Source organism: Mobula birostris, chromosome 3 (genome assembly GCF_030028105.1).
Source record: "Mobula birostris isolate sMobBir1 chromosome 3, sMobBir1.hap1, whole genome shotgun sequence".
In the NCBI taxonomy this organism is placed as follows: domain Eukaryota; kingdom Metazoa; phylum Chordata; class Chondrichthyes; order Myliobatiformes; family Myliobatidae; genus Mobula; species Mobula birostris.
Window position 1 is genome coordinate 127,048,049 of NC_092372.1, and position 20,712 is coordinate 127,068,760.

The 20,712-nt window shown below is 45.0% G+C and overlaps 1 long non-coding RNA gene across 2 annotated transcripts in view; it reads right to left on the reverse strand.

Moving 5' to 3' along the window:
• The window catches only part of LOC140195273 (uncharacterized), an 81,503-nt gene extending 61,450 nt beyond the window's left edge, over positions 1 to 20,053 (reverse strand). The window contains exon 1 of one of the 2 annotated variants that reach the window (XR_011885405.1): positions 19,826 to 20,053. This is a non-coding gene — a long non-coding RNA (uncharacterized lncRNA). The remainder of the gene's footprint in view (positions 1 to 19,825) is intronic. The other variant, XR_011885404.1, reaches the window with a different exon arrangement.
• Between the last annotated feature and the right edge of the window lie 659 nt (positions 20,054 to 20,712).

Consider the following 20,712-nt stretch of genomic DNA (forward strand, 5'->3'; position numbering starts at 1 on the left):
ATGGCCTCCCGTTTCCATCATCTTCTGCTTGATAATATGGTTGGGTCAATGCTTCTGCAATCCATTGCATCCACTGTATGTGGTGTTGTGTCTTTGCAACCTATCTTAGTTCATAAGTAGATAGTGCATATCTCATGACTAGATGCTTCATGCTCTGAATGTGTCTTTATTTCTCATTCTCGTTTCCATGCTCCCTCACATCACCCGTTGATCCGTCCCAGACTGATGACATCATCACCGTACTTGACAGGTGTCAAACTACATTAACTTACCTTTTCAATACATGACATCCCTCCTTTCCTGAGAAATGATCTTTACTGTTTTAGAACCCATTCAACTCACATATTTAACCATTTCAATTCAACACATATTCTCTGATATAAATGACTATAACCAACGCATTTTCTGTTTCAACCGAATGATAACTCTGGAACTGAAAACTCCATTTTCAACTGATAACAGCTTTCAATGTTTCAAAACCCACAACTTAAAGCTGTATTTCAATACAAAATCTTTAAACTTCAGAGGTTGTTTTCTAACCCTTTGAGGCCTCTTCTCTGGTTTCTCTTTGCTTTCATGGTTTTTGCTCACTGTGAACATGAGCTTGTCCATAACTGTCCATCATATTGTCCTCCTGTCTCGGGACCTCATTGTCAAATCCTTGTATCTCCTCCTATTTGTCAAAAGTCTCTCTTGTGTTGAACTTCTTTACATGTGTGGTGCTCCTTGCTTACTGCACTTCAGTTGGAGATTCAACTACCACTTGATTTCCTTTTTTCCTCACCACCCAGTGTGGTATGTTGAAAACTGTGGCGAACTTGTTCGCTTTTTCTTGCTGCATAAGCACAGTGTCCCCATCTTTTACAGCAGACTCTGGTGCTCCCCTGCATACAGCTTGTACTTTCCTTTTTGCTCTGCATAGCAATCTCGTACTTCCAGTTCTGCTGTGTGTACCTCCCTGATGCCTGGTAAATTCCCCCTCATTCTGCGGTGGTAAAGAAGTGCGGCAGGGCGTTCCCCTGTGGTGACATGTTCCACACATCTGTACACAGTCACATACTTACTCAGTTCACATTTCCAGTCAAGTCCTTCTGCTCGAGCAATCCTAATCCTTTTAATCAGTGATGTATTTTGCCGTTCCACTTCACCTGAGCCCACTTTGGAGTTGTTTAATTCCATCACTCTCACAATATTCCTTGGACTGCTCAGATCGGGATTGAGGTTTATTACCTGACTTGATAGACACAGGCAGTCCATATTTACTGACAATGTTCTCTAGGCTGTCAATAATGCTCTCTGTCGTTTTAGAGGTCAAAATGTCATATTCACAAAATTGGCTGTAGTTTTGAACTGCTACTGGAATGGAACGGTTTGTTGGTATTGGTCCAAGTAAATCAACAGCTACCTCCTGCGAAGGACTATCTGGTAACAGTGTCAGTTTTAGTGGTTCTGGAAGGTCGGGTCTAGGTACAGTTTGACAGTCGTGACAAGTTTTGCAGTATTTTTCAGCTGCTTTACCCATACCAGACCACCAAAACGTGGCTCTGAGATGCTTTTTGTACCAATTATTCCCAAGAGTCCTTCATGAGCTAGGGCGAGTGCCCGTGTGTGCAAGGACTTGGGTAATACAATCTGTGTCTCTCTGACGATGAGATGACTCACTACACACAGCTCATTTGCAAAGGGTGCCTGTGCCTTACGGTTCTTGAAGTGTCTATTCATGATGGCTTTACGCACCTCCTCTAGCTCTGGATCTCTTGACCTCTCGTGTTGTCAGGGCTTTAGGCGTAGCACTCACATCTGTGAACCTGACATATTCCTCTGAATCATGCTTGTGTCTCTCTTTCTGAGCAGTCGCCCCCACTAGCCTTGACAGTGGGTCTGCAATGTTCTGTTTTCCTGGCATGAGTATGATTCTGTAGTCATATGGTTGCAATCTCAGGACCCACTGCTCTATGTGTGCACCTAGTTTAGGTCCTGGGCTGTAAATCATCTCCAAAGGTTTGTGATCTGTGATCAGGTCAAATTTTCTCCCTTACAAATAAGGAAGAAGTCTTTCACAGGCCCATACTAGTGCTAATACTTCTCACTCTGTGAGTATTTCTGTTCCCAGTCTCTGAGACTATGGCTCACATAGCAGACAGGTACCATTTCTTCATTTTGCTTTTGCATGAATACTACTGTTACCCTTAATCAAAATAGGCCAATGTACCTGCTCTTGCTAGCTCCTCTTTTAGGGCTTTGAATGCCTGTTTCTATTCTTCCCTGAACTTGAACTGGGTGTCCTTCCTGGTCAATCGTCTTAGTGGTTCTGACAAAGAAGCAAATTGTGGTATGAATCTGCTGTTGTAGCCAAGAAGACCTGGGAAACTCCTAATTCCTGTGGCATTTTGTGGTTCACGAGCCTCCGTTACTGCTCACACTCTCTCCTCGGTTGGTCCAATGCTTTTCTGTGACCAGAGAATTCCCACGAAAACTAATGTGTCCATACTGAGCTGACATTTCTCCGGGTCCAGTGTCAGTCCACAGTCTGAGTCTTGTTAAGACAACATGCAGTCTCTCACCGTGCAGCTTTTGGTTAGGTGCATGATCAATCACATCATCTGAGGTGTTCTCAACTCCTTCAATTCCAGCTAAAGCAATTGCTGTCACATGCTGGAACTGCTCCCTGGCTGAGGACACTGCAATTATCAGTCTCTTGTACCTATACACCCCACTATGTGCAGCAAATGTGGCTATCTCTCTAGATTCTGGAGTTAGTTCTAGCTGCTGATTGCTCCATTTCAAGTCTAGTTTGCTAACCACCACAGCTCCATTCGTACCCTGCAATATCTCATCTGGAATGGATTATCTCTCCCTCACAATTGCTTCATTTGCCCTTCTCATGTCGAGGCACATTTTGATGTCCTGGTTGGGTTTTAGTAGAATTACTACTAGGTTAACCCAAGGAGTTTCTCAACAATGTCTATTCTTATTAGCTGTTCAATCTCTTTCTCAACAGCCTCCTTTAAGTTGTAAGGTATGCATCTGAGTGGCTGGGCCACAGGCTTTACCTTTGGATCAATGATTTTCTTTGTGTTCAGCTTTCCTACCCCTTCAAACACTTTTCGGTACGGCAGTCTCAGTGACTCCTTAATGCCTGTCACTACTGACACATTTTCTCCAATCTTTAATACACCCAATTTTGTAGCAGTTTCTCCAGCTAGGAGCGGCTCCCCATTGCCTTTTATCACGATGAACTCTGCCAGGTCTGTTCTGCTGGCAATACTTATTTCACATTCAAACACCACCGTTCATATATTCCTTAGCAGAAGTGATGTGCCGGATGAATATGGGGACAGCTTTGTCTTCTGCTTAGGAATATATGAATGGCACTCCTCCGACTTGAGTTTTTCCCCACACATTTTCACCCAGTACAGTATATTACTTCTGGCTCCTGAATTTACTAGCATGCTCAGATTTATACTCCCTACACAAAAAGTAATATTTTCAGATGACTGTCTCATTAACAATAAATGCAAATTCCTTCTGTTCATCCTCGACATTGTTCACTTCATGTCCAGCACATATTTGCAAAGTGGTCCTTTCCAGTGCATTTTCTGCACGTCTGTCCATGAGCTGGGCACTTTGGGTCTCTGCCCAGGTGACCTGTGTTTCCACACCTGTAGCTTTTCCTTTCATTTGTTTCAGTAGACTTTCTTTCCCCTCTGTCTTTTTGCCATGTGTTGTGTCTTCACGGTCTCTGGCTGGCTCCCTCAGAGTGACATAGCTGACATTGTTCCTCTACTTTTTTCAGTGTGCAGACAGGCGTTAGCCCCTGCATATTCTCCAGTAGTCTTCTCCGCACATAGACTGAGTTACATTATCCCACCTTGGCTTCCCTGATTTGATTACCTGTGTCCATTCGAAAGTCACAGACTTTTGCTGCCTGCCAAAGGCGAGTAGAGAACTATTAAACCGTCTCACCTTGTTTTTGGGCAAGCTGATGAAAATGCTGCCGGGAAAACGTAGCACCGACCTGGGGAACGAAGTAAGATTTCAGCTCATCCACCGCTGCCGTGTAGTCTGCGACTTGTCCTGTGTTTGGTAGTGCTGAGAATATATCCTGCACATCTGGTCCTGCAAGGTACAAAACTAGTGCTCTCCTTCTTTGTTTTGTATTCTCTGTTGCATTATTTTCCACTAACAGTCCTTTACCATCGGCATAAGGTTCAAATGAGTTGAGCCACCATGTCCGTCTCAGACCTGGTGTAGCTGGCTCCGTAAAACATTGGAAGTGCTAGATCCCGTATTTCTCCATACTCATTAACTAACGTTAAACTTGCTTTCAAAGTCAGTATCCTCGTTGCCGCTGTTGTGTATTTGCAACCTATCTTAGTATTTAATGAGATGGTGCAGATATCATGACTTGACACTTCATGCTCTGAATGGGTCTTTATTTCTCATTTTCCCTCACATCACATGTTGTTCTGTCCCAGATTGATGACATCATCACTGTATCTGATGAGTGTCAAACTACATTAACTGACCTGACCATTTCAATACATGACACATGGAATTGGCCTACACAACTTCACTGGAGCCCTGTTGCCCAACCTTACACATTTCTACCTATCACAATGGACCTTAAGATGCAAATAGGGTATTGCATACCCTTTAATGGATAGACTTGCATTTTGTCATTGAAATATTACATATTACAGTTTGGGTGAAGCATTCGACCAGAGGATTGGAGGATAGCCAATGTTGTGCCACTGTTTATGAAAGGCTCAAAACATAGACCAGAAAATTATAGGCCAGTGAGTCTGACATCATTTGTGGGAAAATTATTGGAAGGTATTCTGAGGGACCAGATATATAAGTATTTGCATAGACATGGACTGACTAGGTATAGTTAGCATGGCTTTGTGCGTGCTAGGTCATTTCTAATGAATCTTACAGAATTCTTTGAGGAAGTTGTAGGGTAGCATAGTTGGGGGAGATGTACATAATTCATAACCACCGACAGTGAATTGGGGTTTCACATTAAGAGGCTATCCTGACATGATGATGTTATTACATCAAGTTTTTGAACCTGCTTTTGCGTGTAGGTTTTGCAGTTCAATGAAATGTGTCATAGGTTTCATTAAACATAAAATGACTCACTCTGTTTTATTTGTGAGAACCAACACTGGCAATCCTGATGTGATCCAGGACGATTCCAGAGTTAATGAACATGTCGGCCAATGCTGTTGCTTTGAAACTGCCGGAGTTTGGGGAGCAAATTGCAGTCGCTTGGTTCGTACAAGTTGAGGGCCAATTCGCGCTACGAGAAATCTCTACCGCCGGCACCAAATTGTACTATGTGTTAGCATCACTCAGCAATTCCACAGCTGCGAGAGTGGTGAGTCTGGTTGAATTCTGATCGCTGAAAACTCACCTTTTTATAGACTTTTGGACTATCAGAGTCTGAGCGCGCCAAACAGTTGCTCTCCCTACCCGGCCTCCGGGATAGTAAGCTGTCAGAGTTAATGGACCACGTGCTGTCTCTCCTGCGATATCACCACCTTTGTTCTATTTGTAAAGAACTCTTCATGCAGCTAATGCCTGATCAAGTTTGCATCGCTCTTGCTAATGTACCCGTGAATGACCAGAGGGAGCTTGCTAAAATGGCTGATGGTCTACGGTCAGCCGGGCAGAGATGAATAATTCCAACTCTTTTCCCTGCCTCAATGAGCCTGGTCAGCAAGGCCCCAAAACAGAGGACGCTGGGCCTGTATTTTACCATGCTCGCTTTGGTAGGAATGCTAGGAAGTGCTGACTGCCTTGAAGCTTCAACAGTGCCAACACATCGGGACATCGGAGGTCTGTGATCACCATGAGTTCCAGCTGACAGGGTCGTCTACTGTTCATTACGGGCGCCCTTTCAGGGCAACGCTTCTTATGCGACACAGGTGCTCAAGTGAGTGTGCTGCCAGCAACGCCCAATGATGAGAAAGCAAAGAGCAATTCAGCCTCGCCAATGACAACAGGATCCAAACCCTCAGGGCACGATGGGTGAATCTCTGCTTCAGTGGGTGACACATGGGCTTCATCCTGTCTAAAGTGGGTAGACTTCTGCTTGCTGCAAATTTCCTTTGTGCCCAAGGACTGTTAGTCGACCTTAAGAACTGCAGCTTGTGGATGTCAAGGACTTTGGGTGGTTACCCTGACCCCCTAGTAAGTTCCCCACAATGACTCTGTCAAGCACATACACCACAGCATGTGAGTTTACTCGAATGCTGAGTGAACTCCCAAACCTCACCAAGCCCACATTTTCCACCACAGACACAAAACACGGGGTCAAGCAACACATTACCACACCTGGCCCGCCAGTCCATGCCCACATGTGTAGACATGACCCAGAAAAGCTGGCAACCACGAAGGTTGAATTTGCCAACATGGAAAGACTTGGCATGGTACACCAGTCGAGTAGCCCATGGGCTTCACCCCTCCATATGGTCCGGAGGTCCGATGGTGGTTGCCGCCCATGTGGTGATTACTGACGCCTTAATGATGTCATCACCCCCGATCGTTAGCCAGTCCCACATGTCCAAGACTCTTCAGCACTTTTCGCTGCAAAGGTAATTCTTTTCCTAAGTCGATCTAGTTGTGGGCTACCATCAGGTGCCTGTGTGCTCGGAGGATATTCCCAAAACAGGGATAACCTGTTTTCTCAAAACAGCTGTGATAACCCTGTTTGGGATTTTTGAATTTCTGCGCATGCGGTTTGGACTGAAAAATGCAGCACAGACTTTCCAACGGCTGATGGACTCTGTATCAAAAGACTTAGATTTTCTTTTTGTTTACCTGGATGATACTCTTGTCACCAGTGCATACAAATCCAAACATGTATCTCATCTCTGCACACTTTTTGAGTGCTTCAGCCAACCCAGGTTGATTATTAACTCTGCAAAATGACAGTCTGGGTTGTCAACCATTGACATTCTTGGCCTTTGCATCTCTGCAGAAGGGAAACCCCTCCCATCAAGAGGCAGCTATTTTGGATTTCCCACGGTCCTGCACTACTAAAAAATTACAGGAGCTTCTAGGCATGGTGAGTTGCTATCACCACTGCATTCCATGAGCTGCTGAATGTATGCTCCCCTGTATAGTGCCCTTAAAGGCAGTATTCTTTAATCACGTGCTTGACTGGCCAGGGCACTTGATGATACTAAACACGCTCTTTCCAATGATGCCCTACTGGCGCACCCACTCCCCGACACTCCCAGAGCCATTACTACTGAAGCTTCAGATGGTGCTGTGGGTGCTGCACATGAACAGTTGGTTGGAGGTGTGTGTCAGCCACTCGCCTTTGTCAGCCGGCGGATCAGTCTCCTGGAAAGGAAGTATAACATATCTGACAGTGAGCTTCTTGCTCTCTATCTGGCTGTCTGCCATTCTTGTTTTCTTCTAGAGGGTCGCCATTTCACAGCGCTCATCGACCACAAACCTCTCATGCATGCGATGGCCAAAATATTGGTCAACATGGCAGCAACGCCACCTGGCCTACATACCCACGTTCACAATGGAGATGCAACATATTATGTGAAAAAATAATGCTGTGGCTAATTGTCTCTGGTGACCGGCCATTGAGGCCATACACATAGAGGTTGACTATGCTGGCATGGCAACTGTCCAAGCTACTGATCCACAGGTCCAGGCTTACCGAACAGTCATAGGCCTGCAGTTGGCTGACATTAAGTTCTGGAAAGCTGGGGTTTCTCTCCTGCGTGATATCTCAACTGGTCACCCTCACCCCACCATGCTTGCAAACTAGAAGCAGACTATTTTTGACTCCATGCATGGCCTCCCATATCCTGGCCAGAAGGCCTCACCAAAATTGGTTGCACTAAAGTTTGTGTGGCACTGCCTCAGAAAGGATGTGTGTGATTGGACTGCAGCTTGTGTGGCGTGCCAGTGGGCAAAAATTAACTGTAATGCCCATTGGCATCTGTTGAGGTCTCTGAGCGATGGTTTGACCATGTCAATGCGGACCTTGTTGGTCCTCTTCCCCCTTCCCACAGTTTCACGCCCCTCCTTATCATGGTGGACCATACCACCAGGTGGCCAGAGGTTGTTCTCCCAGCATCGACGATGGCTGCAGATGTGGCTCGACCATTCATCAGCACCTGGGTGACTCGGTTTGGCACCCTATCTGCTATTTCCTCTGACCGCGGTTCCCAATTCATTTCAGACCTCTGGGCTGCAATGGTCAGAACCTCGCCATTAGCCTACATGACACCACAACGTATCACCTGTAGTCCAATGGCATATGTGGGCCGTTTCACCACTCCTTAAAGACTGTGCCGAGGGCCTCCCTGACTGACGAGTGTTGGTATGATTGTCTCGCATGGGTCCTGCTGGGGCTCAGAACAGCTCCAAAAGAGAACTGGCAATCATCTGTGGATTTTATTCCTGACAGCACGACCGCCTGATAAGCCTCCAAACAGCGTTCCACCCTCCTCAGTAAATTCAATTCCTTTTCACCTGTTCCTACCTCCCATTACGATGTACCGTACTCTTGGGTTCCTGTATCCCACCTCGTTTGTGTTTGTCCACCATGATGCACACCAACATTTCTATCGGCCCCCTGGTGATGACCCATTCCATGTTCAGGAACGGGGAGAAAATACCTTTTATCATAGATAAGAGCAGAAAACCAGGATGTAGTCAGTAGATCGCTTTAAACTAGCCCACTAAGATTTGAAGTATTCCACTCCCATGCCTCTGGCGTCACAACATGACCATAAGTTTGTTATCGCAGCTCTGGACGAGTCAGAGACACTTGTGGTTTCTCCACCCATGGAACACGTGCCCAAGCCAGGCAGCTGGGCTGAGCTCCAGCCAGGCTCACAATGTGAATTATGGGGGTGGGGAGGGTCCTGTGTAAGGCAACGTAACTGAGAAAAATGTACATAATTCACACCACCAACAGTGAATTGGGGCTTCACTCTTAGAGGCTGGTCTGATGTGTTAGTGCACTTTTGTGTTTGGGTTTTGGAGTTCAATAAAATATGTTATGGGTTTCATTAAGAATAAAACACCTCACTTTGTTTTATTTACGAAACCCTATAAAGTTAGCAGGAAAGTAGATGAAGGCAAGGCAGTGGATATTGTCTACATGGACTTTAGCAAGGTATTTGATCAAGGTCCCACATGGGAGGCTGATCAGTCGCTCGGCGTTCAGGATGAGGTATTAAGTTAGCTTAGACATTGACCTTGTGGGAGAAGCCAGGGAGTTGTAGTAGATGGTTACCTCTCTGACTGGAGGCCTGTGACTAGTGGTGTGCTGCATGGATCAGTGCTGGGTGCGTTGTTGTTTGGATAATAATGTGGTAAACTGGATCAGCAAATTTGCGAATGACACCAAGATTGAGGGCGTAGTGGACAGTGAGGAAGACTACCATAGCTTCAGAGGGATCTGCAACAGCTGGAAAAATGGGTTGAAAAATGGCAGATGGAATTTAATGCAGACAAGTGTGAGATTTTGCACTTCAGTGAGACCAACTAAGGTAGGTTTTACACAGTGAATGGTCAGCTCAGGCCACTCGTCTGAGTGCTACTGGTACCATGTAACCCAGTACTACCTGTCGCATGGTCGGGTGGTCGGCGACTAAACCGGCTCCCCCACCAGGCTTGCCTGATGAGGAGGGTGGCTAGACACCCTGCAGGATGAAAAACAAGACCTGTCAAAGGGCGGATGAACCCTCTCGTAGGGTCAACGGCCATCTAGCAAACACGTGCCGTGAAGCGCGGAAAGGGCATCCCTTGCATCGAAGCTTGGTCTGGCCATTCACTTCAACAGAACTTCCCCCAGCCGTCTTGGACCCCACCATACCACCGGATCGGGGGGGGGGGGGTGGTGACGAGAGGGTGGGTTTGGACCTGTGCAACCCCCTACCCATCTAAAATCCATTCACGCACACACTGTTCCTTTCTGAGGAGTGGGCTAACTGACTGAAAGGAACCATCATCATCCTATGGGATGGATAACCAGAGAGGTAGGGCACTGAAATATGTGGTAGAACAAAGGGATCTGGGAATACAGGACCATAATTTGTTGAAGGTGGTGTAGAGAGGGCTGTAAAGAAAGCTTTTGGCATATTGGCCTTCATAAATCAATGTACTGAGTACAGGAGATGGGATGTTATGTTGAAGTTGTATAAGATGTTGCGGATGTCTAATTTGGAGTATTGTGTGGAGGTTTGGTTGCCTACCTACTAGAAAGATATAATTAAGTTTGAAAGAGTGCAGAGAAAATTTACAAGGGTGTTGCCAGGTCTGGATGACCTGAGTTACAACGAAAGATTGAATGGGTTAGGACTGTATTCCTTAGAACGTAGAAGATTGAGAGGAGATTTGATAGAGGTATATAAAATTAGGAGAGATATAGATAGGGTATATGCAAGCAGGCTTTTTCCACTGAGGTTGGGTGGGACTACAACCAGAGGTCATGGGTTAGGGGTGAATGTGAGAAGTTTAAGGGGAACATGAAGGTAAACTTCTTTACTCAGAGGGTCGTGAGAGTGTGGAATGAGCTGCCAGTGGAAGTGGTGCATGTGAGATTGATTTCAATGTTTAAGGGAAGTTTGGATAGGTACATGGATTGTAGGGATATGGAGGGCTATGGTCCTGGTGCAGCTCGATGGGAGTAGGCAGTTTAAGTGGTTTTGGCATAGACTAGATGGGCCAAAGGGCCTGTTTCTGTCCTGTACTTCTCTATGAAACTAGGGGGAGATGATAGGATAGCATTCTGCAGTCGAAGCTCGCCCCTATCCCTGACCGTGCAGAGCGCAGCCTCCATAGTACGAGTGCAAGGGAATGGATTGCATTAAACAGGAGACATCTGGCATTACCAGACTGCAGTCGGGGTGAGGGAAAGTAAAGCTCCTGTCTCAGTCCCTTGGTAATTGAGTCCAGTCAGTAAGGCTCACTTTAGGTGGAGGAATCGAATAAACCTATGCATAAGGATATTCTAGACTGGTTGTAGCAGCGAACTGCCTGTGAGACGAAGAGGAGCGTGGATGACTCCATGTCTACATTCTGTCAGCAGACGTTGTGGAGCCAAGAGTGTCTCTCTGCCAATTTGGAAGTGAATTGTCTGTCAGGCAGTGGTGATGCTGGGGAACTGTGGCAGCTGAGGGCCTCTGTCGACTCCTCCAAGGCCTTCCTCTCTCTGAATTCTGTGCACAGCAGCATGCTGCTCGCAGATTGCAGACAGCCATGCTCCAGGGTTGACTTGGCAGCTTTGGCATAGATCAGGAGCCCACATCAACCATGTAATCTGGGCCATTCCAGATGCACACACCAGTGTCTCCTCAACTGCAATGCAGTAACTGAGAGTCCTGTACAATGCCGGCATGTCTCCCATTGCCTCTGGTTCTCACTGATCTCCTTGCCAGTGTTCTGTTCATGTCCTTGGACAAGAGATACCACCAAATGGCATTTTGCAATATGGAGACAGCCCATCAAAAATCGCAGACCCATCACGCTAAAACCTATCCCTCAGAGTCAAGAAGCCTGGATTGGGGAACATGCCTTATGTAAACAGGTTGAGTGAACTCGGCCTTTTCTCCTTGGAGCAATGGAGGATGAGAAGTGACCTGATAGAGGTGTATAAGATGATGAGAGGCATTGATCGTGTGGATAGTCAGAGGCTTTTTCCCAGGGCTGACATGGCCAGCACAAGAGGGTATAGTTTTAAGGTGCTTGGAAACAAGTATAGAGGAAATGTTAGGGGTAGGTTTTTTATGCAGAAAGTGATGAGTGCATGGAATGGGCTGCCGGCAACAGTGGTGGAGGCAGACACAATAGGGTCTTTTAAGAGACTTTTGGATAGGTACATGGAGCTTAGAAAAATAGAGGGCTATGGGTAAGTCTAGTAATTTCTAAAGTAGGGACATGTTCAGCACAACTTTGTGGGCTGAAGGGCCTGTATTGTGCTGTAGGTTTTCTATGTTTCTAAGCAAGGCTGCCTATCAGTCCCTGTGGCACAGAGGTGATTTTCCAAGCCTCCATGGGAATTCACAGCAGCAGTGGTGAGCAGATTTTGATTCATTGCATCAGAAAGTTTAATCTGCAAGGGAAGTGCTGGTCCATTTGGTTAGCTCATGCCAAGTGAAGCCATTTAATTGGATGTTGCAGATTCTGTTCATGGTTTCCCTCCTCTTAATTAATCAAGGTAAATTAAGTGACTGCTTTCTGCAGTTGTCACTTCAAAGCTCAACATAGAACTTAAGTAGATGTAAGCTGCGTCCTAAGATGATGTACCACAAGAATGCTATCCTTTGAGGTGCTTGTCCATACCCTAGATAAACTTCACAGTTTATGAGGCCAGCTTAACCTGGACTGTGGGGAACACAGCATACTTTAAACTTTAAAGAGTCTGGCACCAGAGATCAAACTGGTGTTTTGTGGTTGTCAGCCTCCCTTGTGTCCTGTTTGGTGTAATAGTGAACTCAGGCAGACGGTTCAAAGATTGCTAATAGTGATCTAGATCCGAGGCCGAAGTGAAGCTATGGTAAGCCTGGTCTTATAGATCAGGGGTTCCCAACCATTTTTTTTATGCCATGGAGTGGTATAACCAAGGAGTCCGTGGACCCAGGTTGAGAACCCCTTCCACAGATAGAGCTAGAAGCCAGTCAGCTGTGATGACTTTGAGTGCGATCTCAGTATTGTCGTGACATATTAATTTGTTCATGAGTGCAGCTTTAGTGTGATTAGCTGTTTAAATAATATAGTTTTTGGGCCTTCAACATTAATATAAGTCAGTTCATTAGTGAGTGTTTTAAAAAAAACATTGTGATGGGAAAATTATTCTGATGACGAATTTTGGGATTGGCACCAGTTCCAACAACATCTGATCAAGCTTAACACTGGAAAATAGTGAACGCAAAATTATCACCCCAAAATGAGGGCACACTATTAGTGATAGACACAACACACTCAAAGAAAATGACAAAATTGCTTCACTCTACATAAATACAATTTTCAACAGATGAATTTCCAGTTGGATTAGGCCGTTAACATCACAGGGAGAAGGCTAATAATTTAATTAAGGAAGAGAATCGCTTCAATTCTCTTCAGAAGTGAAAGCAGCAATTTCAACTTGGCCCGTAGGAGAGTAAACATGTACAGCCCTTTCCTGTTACAGTAAGTGTTGATAAGCAGAACTCCAGCTCATTTCTCGACAACAACTTAACTGCTATCAACCAACATCAATGGAGCAGTTATTTCATGCAAGGGCTGGTCTGAGATGACATGTCTCTACAAGGCTACAATGAAGAGTACTGGAAAAGTACTGGAGGGTATTTTACGCTGTGTTTAAAAGAAATGGGGCCCTCTATACTCTCTTTCTCAGTTCACACTTAAGTTATACTGATCATTTTAAATGTCTTTAGTGAGAGATATAGGGAGGAAGAGGATCCGGTAAACTCGAATTAAGCTTTCCTGAGGAGAATAATCAAAGTCATTAAATCTATTTCAACCAAGCTTCATCCATCTTGTCTGTATCAAATTTCAGAATACTTTGTAAGAAAATATTCGTCCTTTGTTGAAGCCCCAATCTTGGAAGCAAGCATAACACTACTTGTCCTTATTGTACCTTGTAATTCACCATGTTTAGTTGGGCCACAGTGTTCTTTGCTTCAGCACTTTTCCTCGTTAATCTCTTTCAAAGTTACAGCATTACCTTTCCACCTTGTTAGTTTTAATTCAAGAAAAAGTTCTGCTGAAATCTTTGCTTCATTAGATACTAAAACATTGCTTAGTGGCAGCCAAGCAGCTCTCTCAGTCATTCCAGCCCAAGCTCTGTTACTCAGCTCTTCAGCTATTTCCTTCAATGTCCTATTCTCTTTCTCTAGAAATGCACCCAATATCTGATGAATCTATCAATAGAATGGTTTCAAGGACTTTCTCGAGTAATTGATTCTACATCTCTATTAGTTCATCCGCCATGAAGGAAGTCATTGTTTATGAAGTACTTTGGAATCTCTCTGATAAGATGTTGTAAAAATATATCGTTTGTCTGTCCTTTGATTTCTACACAGATCCTTAATCTTGGGTGTCTCAAGGGTTGTAATATTTCATTTTTCACCCAGCAATATTCAGAGGGTGAGGTTTATAATATGCAATTACAAATACTGTGTCAAAAATCATTCTCAGTCACTCACATCGGTGTAGTGTCCAGATGCAAATGACAGATTTACCAGATATTTTCCACAGAAGATGCTATAAATACTTTACAGGCCAGGCACTATCTGTGGAAAGAGAAACTGAATTATGTGTTTTCAGGTCATTGGCCTCTTAATAGTTTTAAACACAAAGTTTTGGTAAAGGCCTTTGACCTAAAAATTCTTTCTCATAACACTGAACAAAAACATTCTGTGCAGTTGAAAATAAGAGAGCAAAATTGTGTCCCTTTTCAGATGGCTTAACACTGCAGAATACTGCAGCCTAGTTTCTGGTCGAGTATTTACTGGTGTTAGAAATCCAATTCCAGTGTAAAGCTTCCATAAGTGGTACAGATTGTGGTGCAACTCCCAGTCTTCATCTCCAATGCACGATTGTCCAAAAGTGCTGGTCTTAGTGTTTAGTAATCTGAAGCAATGCTATTTAAAGGACTATTACACAGATTACTTGGCCTTCATGCATAGCTTAGCTACTAAGCCCAGCAGAACCGTTCCTACTGACAAGAGAAGGGACAAAGACGGGTTACCAGTGCCTTAAGACCAGTCGCTTTGGGCAGATGAGGCTCATCAGCCGTGATTGGCAGCTCATCTAGGAGAAGAAAAACTCTAATCTCAAATCTCCACTGCCTGGCTGCTCTACCCAGTGATGGGGAAGGTTTTGGGAGGAAAACCCAAGGGAAAATGGGAAAATGCAAAGCTGGAGTCCCTAAGGCAGTCCTACATTGAGTTCAATGCTGACTGGCAAATCCTGTGATGTCGCTGGTGCCAAACTGTATCGGTCTCTGCCGTTCCTTTGGATTCATCAGCTGCATGGAGAGGGGAGCTTGCTGTATGGGCAACAGCTTGCTCTCCATGTTGTACTGCCCTGGCTTGCGCATCACATAGACCAGGGGTCCCCAACCTTTTTTGCACCACGGACTGGTTTAATATTGACAATATTCTTGCCGGGGGGGGGGGGGTAGGGTTGCCAACTTTCTCTCTCCCAAATAAGGGACAAGAATAGAAGTCAAATACGAGACATTTACCCCGAAAAAGACTACCATGACCAGGAAGCCTTGCGCGGGCACCTGTGCGCGCATGCGTGTACATGCCGGTTTTTCTCTACACATCGTTTTTGGCGATTCTGTTCAGTGAAACTACACTGTACATACATTATTTCTGCTATATATAGGCTGTGTATTTATCATATCATTCCTGTTTTTACTATATGTTAGTGCTATTTTAGGTTTTATGTGTTAATTGATATGATTTGGTAGGTTACTTTTTGGGTCTGGGAACACTCAAAAAATTTTCCCATATAAATTAGTGGTAATTGCTTCTTCGCTTCACGCCATTTCAGCACGAAAGGTTTCATAGGAACGCTCTACCTTAGCAAGGGAAATATGGGACAAAGGCGGTCCCGTATGGGACAAACCAATTTAGCCCAATATACGGGATGTCCCAGCTAATATGAGACAGTTGGCGACCCTGGGAGGCGGGGTGGTGTTAATCACAACCGGAATATAGGTGATAAGTCAACTATAAGTCACTTATAAGTGGCTAATGCACTCAATTTCGTTTCTAAAATAGTTTATCTAACAGATTTAATATTAAACACACAACGCATATTTTCCTCACATGAATATAGTGATAAGTTAATTATAAGTCACTTATAAGTCAACAGCATCATAACATTTTAAGTAACGTTTGGATATTAAACACACCGCGCATATTTTCCTCGTATGAACATATAAAATCATTGCAACACACCAATATCGCTGAATCAGTGGGAGCCCTGGGCTTGTTTCCCGGCAACAAGACAGTCCTATCGAGGGGTGATGGGAGACAGCGATACTCGAATGGGGTTCCTTATGTCCACTCTATTCCGTGATTTAGTTTTCATTGCATTCATTGCAGAAAAGCCTGCTTGGCAGAGATATGATGTTGGAAATGGAAGCAATGTTTTCAGTGCTTTCGTGGCTATCTCAGGATATTTAGCCTTGACTTTGATCCAGGATGCCGGCAGAGATGTTATGTCAAACATGCTTTTCAACGCGCTGTCATTTGCAAGCTCGAGGAGTCGATCTCCTTTCTGTGCTGGCATGGATGACGCGTGGGTAATGACCTCACGTGCGTTCTAGCTCAACGGTGGGCGTGACAGGGAATGAGGAAAGGTGCAGTTGACTCATATCGCCAAATCATACCATTTCCTCTCGGCCCGGTAGCACATGCTTCACAGCCCGGTGGTTGGGGACCACTGAAATAGACAGCTAGGACACAACATCCATGTTCGCCCCTGACCATCGGAGGGCCCCACAGTCTTTGCCAGGTCGCTGTCCCTCACTGACAGTCCGCGCATTGCTCACAAGACAAAGCCTTCCTTGCAATTTAAAGACTTTCCTGTACCCAAAATTGACTCCACAGAAAGAGGCCTTCAGCTGAAATTTCTCTCACAGAATGGCACGGAGGTGAACAATGGGCATTGGAAACATTACAGGGAGACACAGAGAGCATGGGAGGAGGCAACTTGTGGCTCATTATCTGATCTCATTGACCCAGAGTGTAAATGAAGACGGGCTGTGTGGCAATTGCAGAGATCCAGTGGGCTTGGTTCAATCCTGACTGATGGGGCTGTCTCTATGGAGTTTGCATATTCTCTCTGTGACTGCATGGGTTTGCCCTGGGGACTTTGGTGTCCTCCCACATCACAAAGACATGCCAGTTGATAGGTTAACTCTGTGAATCACTCCACGTGCAGGTGGCTGGCAGGAGCATCGCTGATAGTTGATGGAGAGGTAGGAGAGGATAGGAAAGCAGGAACTGAGCTGGAGGATGGGATTCGTAGGATTTCAGTGAGAGCTGGCAAATACTTAGTGGGCTGAATTGGGAGTCTATTTATAGCTGGTTTTCTCTGAGCAACAATACCTATGCAGAGTAGGCTTTGACAAAACATTCTATGCTCCAACAACCGACAAACGAGTCAATGGAAAGGTCTCACAATCTTTCTTTGTCATGGCGGACATTGGCAATAATGGAACCCAGGTGGGGAGAAAAGACAGGCTGCCATGTAGAGACGATAAACAGAGTGTATACACAGCAATTCCAGCAGAACATTCAACGGAGCGAACCCAAACTGGGATAAGTGCTAAACAAAGTCCGTTTAAACAGTACGGTTGACCAGGCATCCCTGAGCCTATCAAAGTAAACTTCACCAGGTTAAACAAGCAGGATACTAGTTAAACCACAATTAGCTAACACAGCCAATTGTTCTCCAGCTCCCCACGTAGGCCCAGAGAGCTCACAAATTTCCTGCCTCCCAGTCTCTGGATGTGGTCACAATCTATGCCCCACCTCTCCCTCTCTGGCCTCTCATTGCTGCATTTTCCAGGTCATCCAGACTCCAGACTCAAAAGAAGAAAAACTCTGGTTACTTTTCCCTTGGTTGATCAGGCACAGTCATCTGCTACCTTGCAGACTTCCCAAAGTCTATAGAATACCCTCATTTTCTAACAGAAACTTTTAGTGAATTGAATTGAATTGACTTTATTATTTACATCCTTCACATACATGAGAAGTAAAAATATTTATTTTACATCCCTGTCTAAATGTGCAATGTGCTATTTATAGTAATTTGTAATAAATAGTACGTACAACAGGACAATCAATACAGCATAGAACTATAATTGTATCAGCGTGAATTAATCAGTCTGATGGCCTGGTGGAAGAAGCTGTCCCGGAGCCTGTTGGTCCTGGCTTTTATGTTGTTAGACCACTTCCTGGATGGTAACAGCTGGAACAGTTTGTGGTTGGGGTGACTCGGGTCCCCAATGATCCTTCGGGCCCTTTTTACACACCTGTCTTTGTAAATATCCTGAATCATGGGAAGTTCACATCTACAGATGTGCTGGGCTGTCCACACCACTCTCTGCAGAGTCCTGTGATTGAGGGAAGTACAGTTCCCATACCAGGCAGTGATACAGCCAGTCAGGATACTCTGAATTGTGCCCTGATAGAAAGTCCTTAAGATTTGGGGGCCCATACCAAACTTCTTCAACCATCTGAGGTGAAAGAGGCACTGTGGTGCTTTTTTCTCCACACAGCCAGTATGTACAGACCACCTGAGATCTTCAGTGATGTTTATGCCGAGGAAGTTAAAGCTGTTCGCCCTCTCACCCCCAGATCTATTGATGTCAATAAGGATTAGCCTGTCTCCAGCCCATCCCTGTGCCACTCTGAAATGCTGGGAGCACTCTCACTTCTTTCTCTCTCCACTGCAGCAGCCATTGTTGGAACAGCACCACTCTCTGGTACTTGGGGGAGAGCTACACATTGTACACTATGCATCTGTCTGATTTAGAGCTGTGAGATTGGGTGATGGAGCAGTACACTAGTATGCATTGAAACTGTCATAGTCATTGTTACACAGAGAAACCTGATGATGCTCTTCTGGGAACCCGGCAATAGAAGATGAATGTTAAAAGGCCTGAATGGATTAGATATGACAAGGTTATTTCCCATGGTAGGGAGTCTAGGACAAGAGGGCACAAATTCAGGATTGAAGGATGTCCCTTTAGAGCAGAGATGCGGAGAAATTACTTTAGTCAACGGGTGGTAAATCTGTGCAATTTGTTGCCATGAGTGGCTGTGGAGGCCAAGTTACTGGGTCTATTTAAAGCAGAGATAGATAGGTTCTTGATTAGCCAGGGCATCAAAGGGTATGGGGAGAAAGCAGGGGAGTGGGGATGACTGGAAGAATTGGATCAGCCCGTGATTGAATGGTGGGACAGACTCGATGGGCCAAATGGCCTACTTCTGCTCCTGTATCTTATGGTTTATGGTCTTAAGATTGCAAGCTTAAAGGGTCTTTGCAAAGCAACTTTAAAGCAAGAAGCAATGCTGCCTTAGTAGCAACAAAATGTCAGAAGATAATTTCTAAGCTCAGTTGTTCATATTGCCTCCTGAACCGCTGAATATTCCCTTCTTTTATTGCAGACATCCAGCATCTGCAGCATTTTACCTTTGCCCTAATTCTACCCAATCTGACCAGACCAGCTATGTGCTGTCTTCATTAAATGATTGAAATGTTTCTTGGAAAACACTACAAAAGCTACAAGCTGTGGATGTCAGATAGTTAACTTCCTGCCTGTACATTCTGTGCTAAAGGTTGAAAATATTCATTCTGGTTACTTATTGAAAGAAAACACAGATTATCAGTGTAACCTTCAGACAGAATGGGACAATACCAGGAAATTTTGCAGGTTGTATTGCACATCAGCAGGTATCAGTCACCGAAGATTTCCTCAGCCTCATTTGCTGAGTCCATTGCCCAGTGTGAATTTAAACCACACAGACTAGGAAGGAAACACAACATTCCTTGTCAGGGCTGAGCTGATGGTTCATAGCAAAACGTTGGAGCATGGGAAACAGCTGTGACCTATACAGTGTTTCAGCTCTATTCTTCAAATCAATAAGCCCTAGACCTCCTATGTGAAGGAAAAAGTCATACCACAAAGCTTTCCGTTTGTGCCTGCCCGCAAGTCTCTCCTTTATGGAAAATGCATGGGCATGGGTGTGGAGCGAGGAGGTGCTCAGGGTGGGCTGCTGCGCTAGCACAGCGGTCAGCATAAAGCACTTACCGTGCCAGCGATGTGCGTTCATTTCTGCCAGCGTTTGTATGTTCTTCCCGTGACCGTATGGGTTTCCTCCAACATTCCAAAGATGTACCGGTTGGTAGGTTAACTGGTCATGTGGTTAATTGGGTGGTGCAGGCTCGTTAGGTTAAAAGGCCTGTTAACGTGCTGTATCTCGGAATAAATAAGTAAGTTGAGTAACCCTGATATCAAACAAGAACAGGGAATGCTCTTCCTCTTACTCAATGTTGGCACGACCAGGGAGCCGGTTAATAACCTCAGGAGGAGGAAACCAGAAGTCCATGAGCCAGTCCTCATCGGAGGATCAGAGGTTGAGAGGGGCAGCAGCTTTAAACTTCTTGGTGTTATCATTTCAGAGGACCTGTCCTGGGCCCAGCATTTAAGTGCAATTATGAAGAAATCACAGCAGCGCATCTACTTCCTAAGGAGTTTGCGAAGATTCGGTGTGACATCTAAAACTTTTGCAAACTTCTATAGATGTGTAGTGGAGAGTGTATTTGGGGAGGGGACCTAGTGGAAGGGTGGTGTAGGTGATTAGCAGATTCTGCACCTCACGTCTTGATGGCTGTGCTCCCTCTCTTGCATATCCTGATCCATACAACTACTGCCAGTTTCATAGTTTTGTGATGCTGGATGATTGAACCCATGCTTGGAACAACGATGGCTAAAGTCACGTCAACTGCACATTGAACAGGCATACATTTCAGGTGCTGTCTGCATAGAGTGTACCTGTTCTACCTGTGACCATGCCTCCTCCTAAAGCCGCTGGATATTAGCAATGGGTGAGGGAAATAAAAACAAAATTGGGGAAATGAAAAAAGACAGAGTAATATAGAATTAGTATGACTGGGTAACTGATGAATGATGTTGAT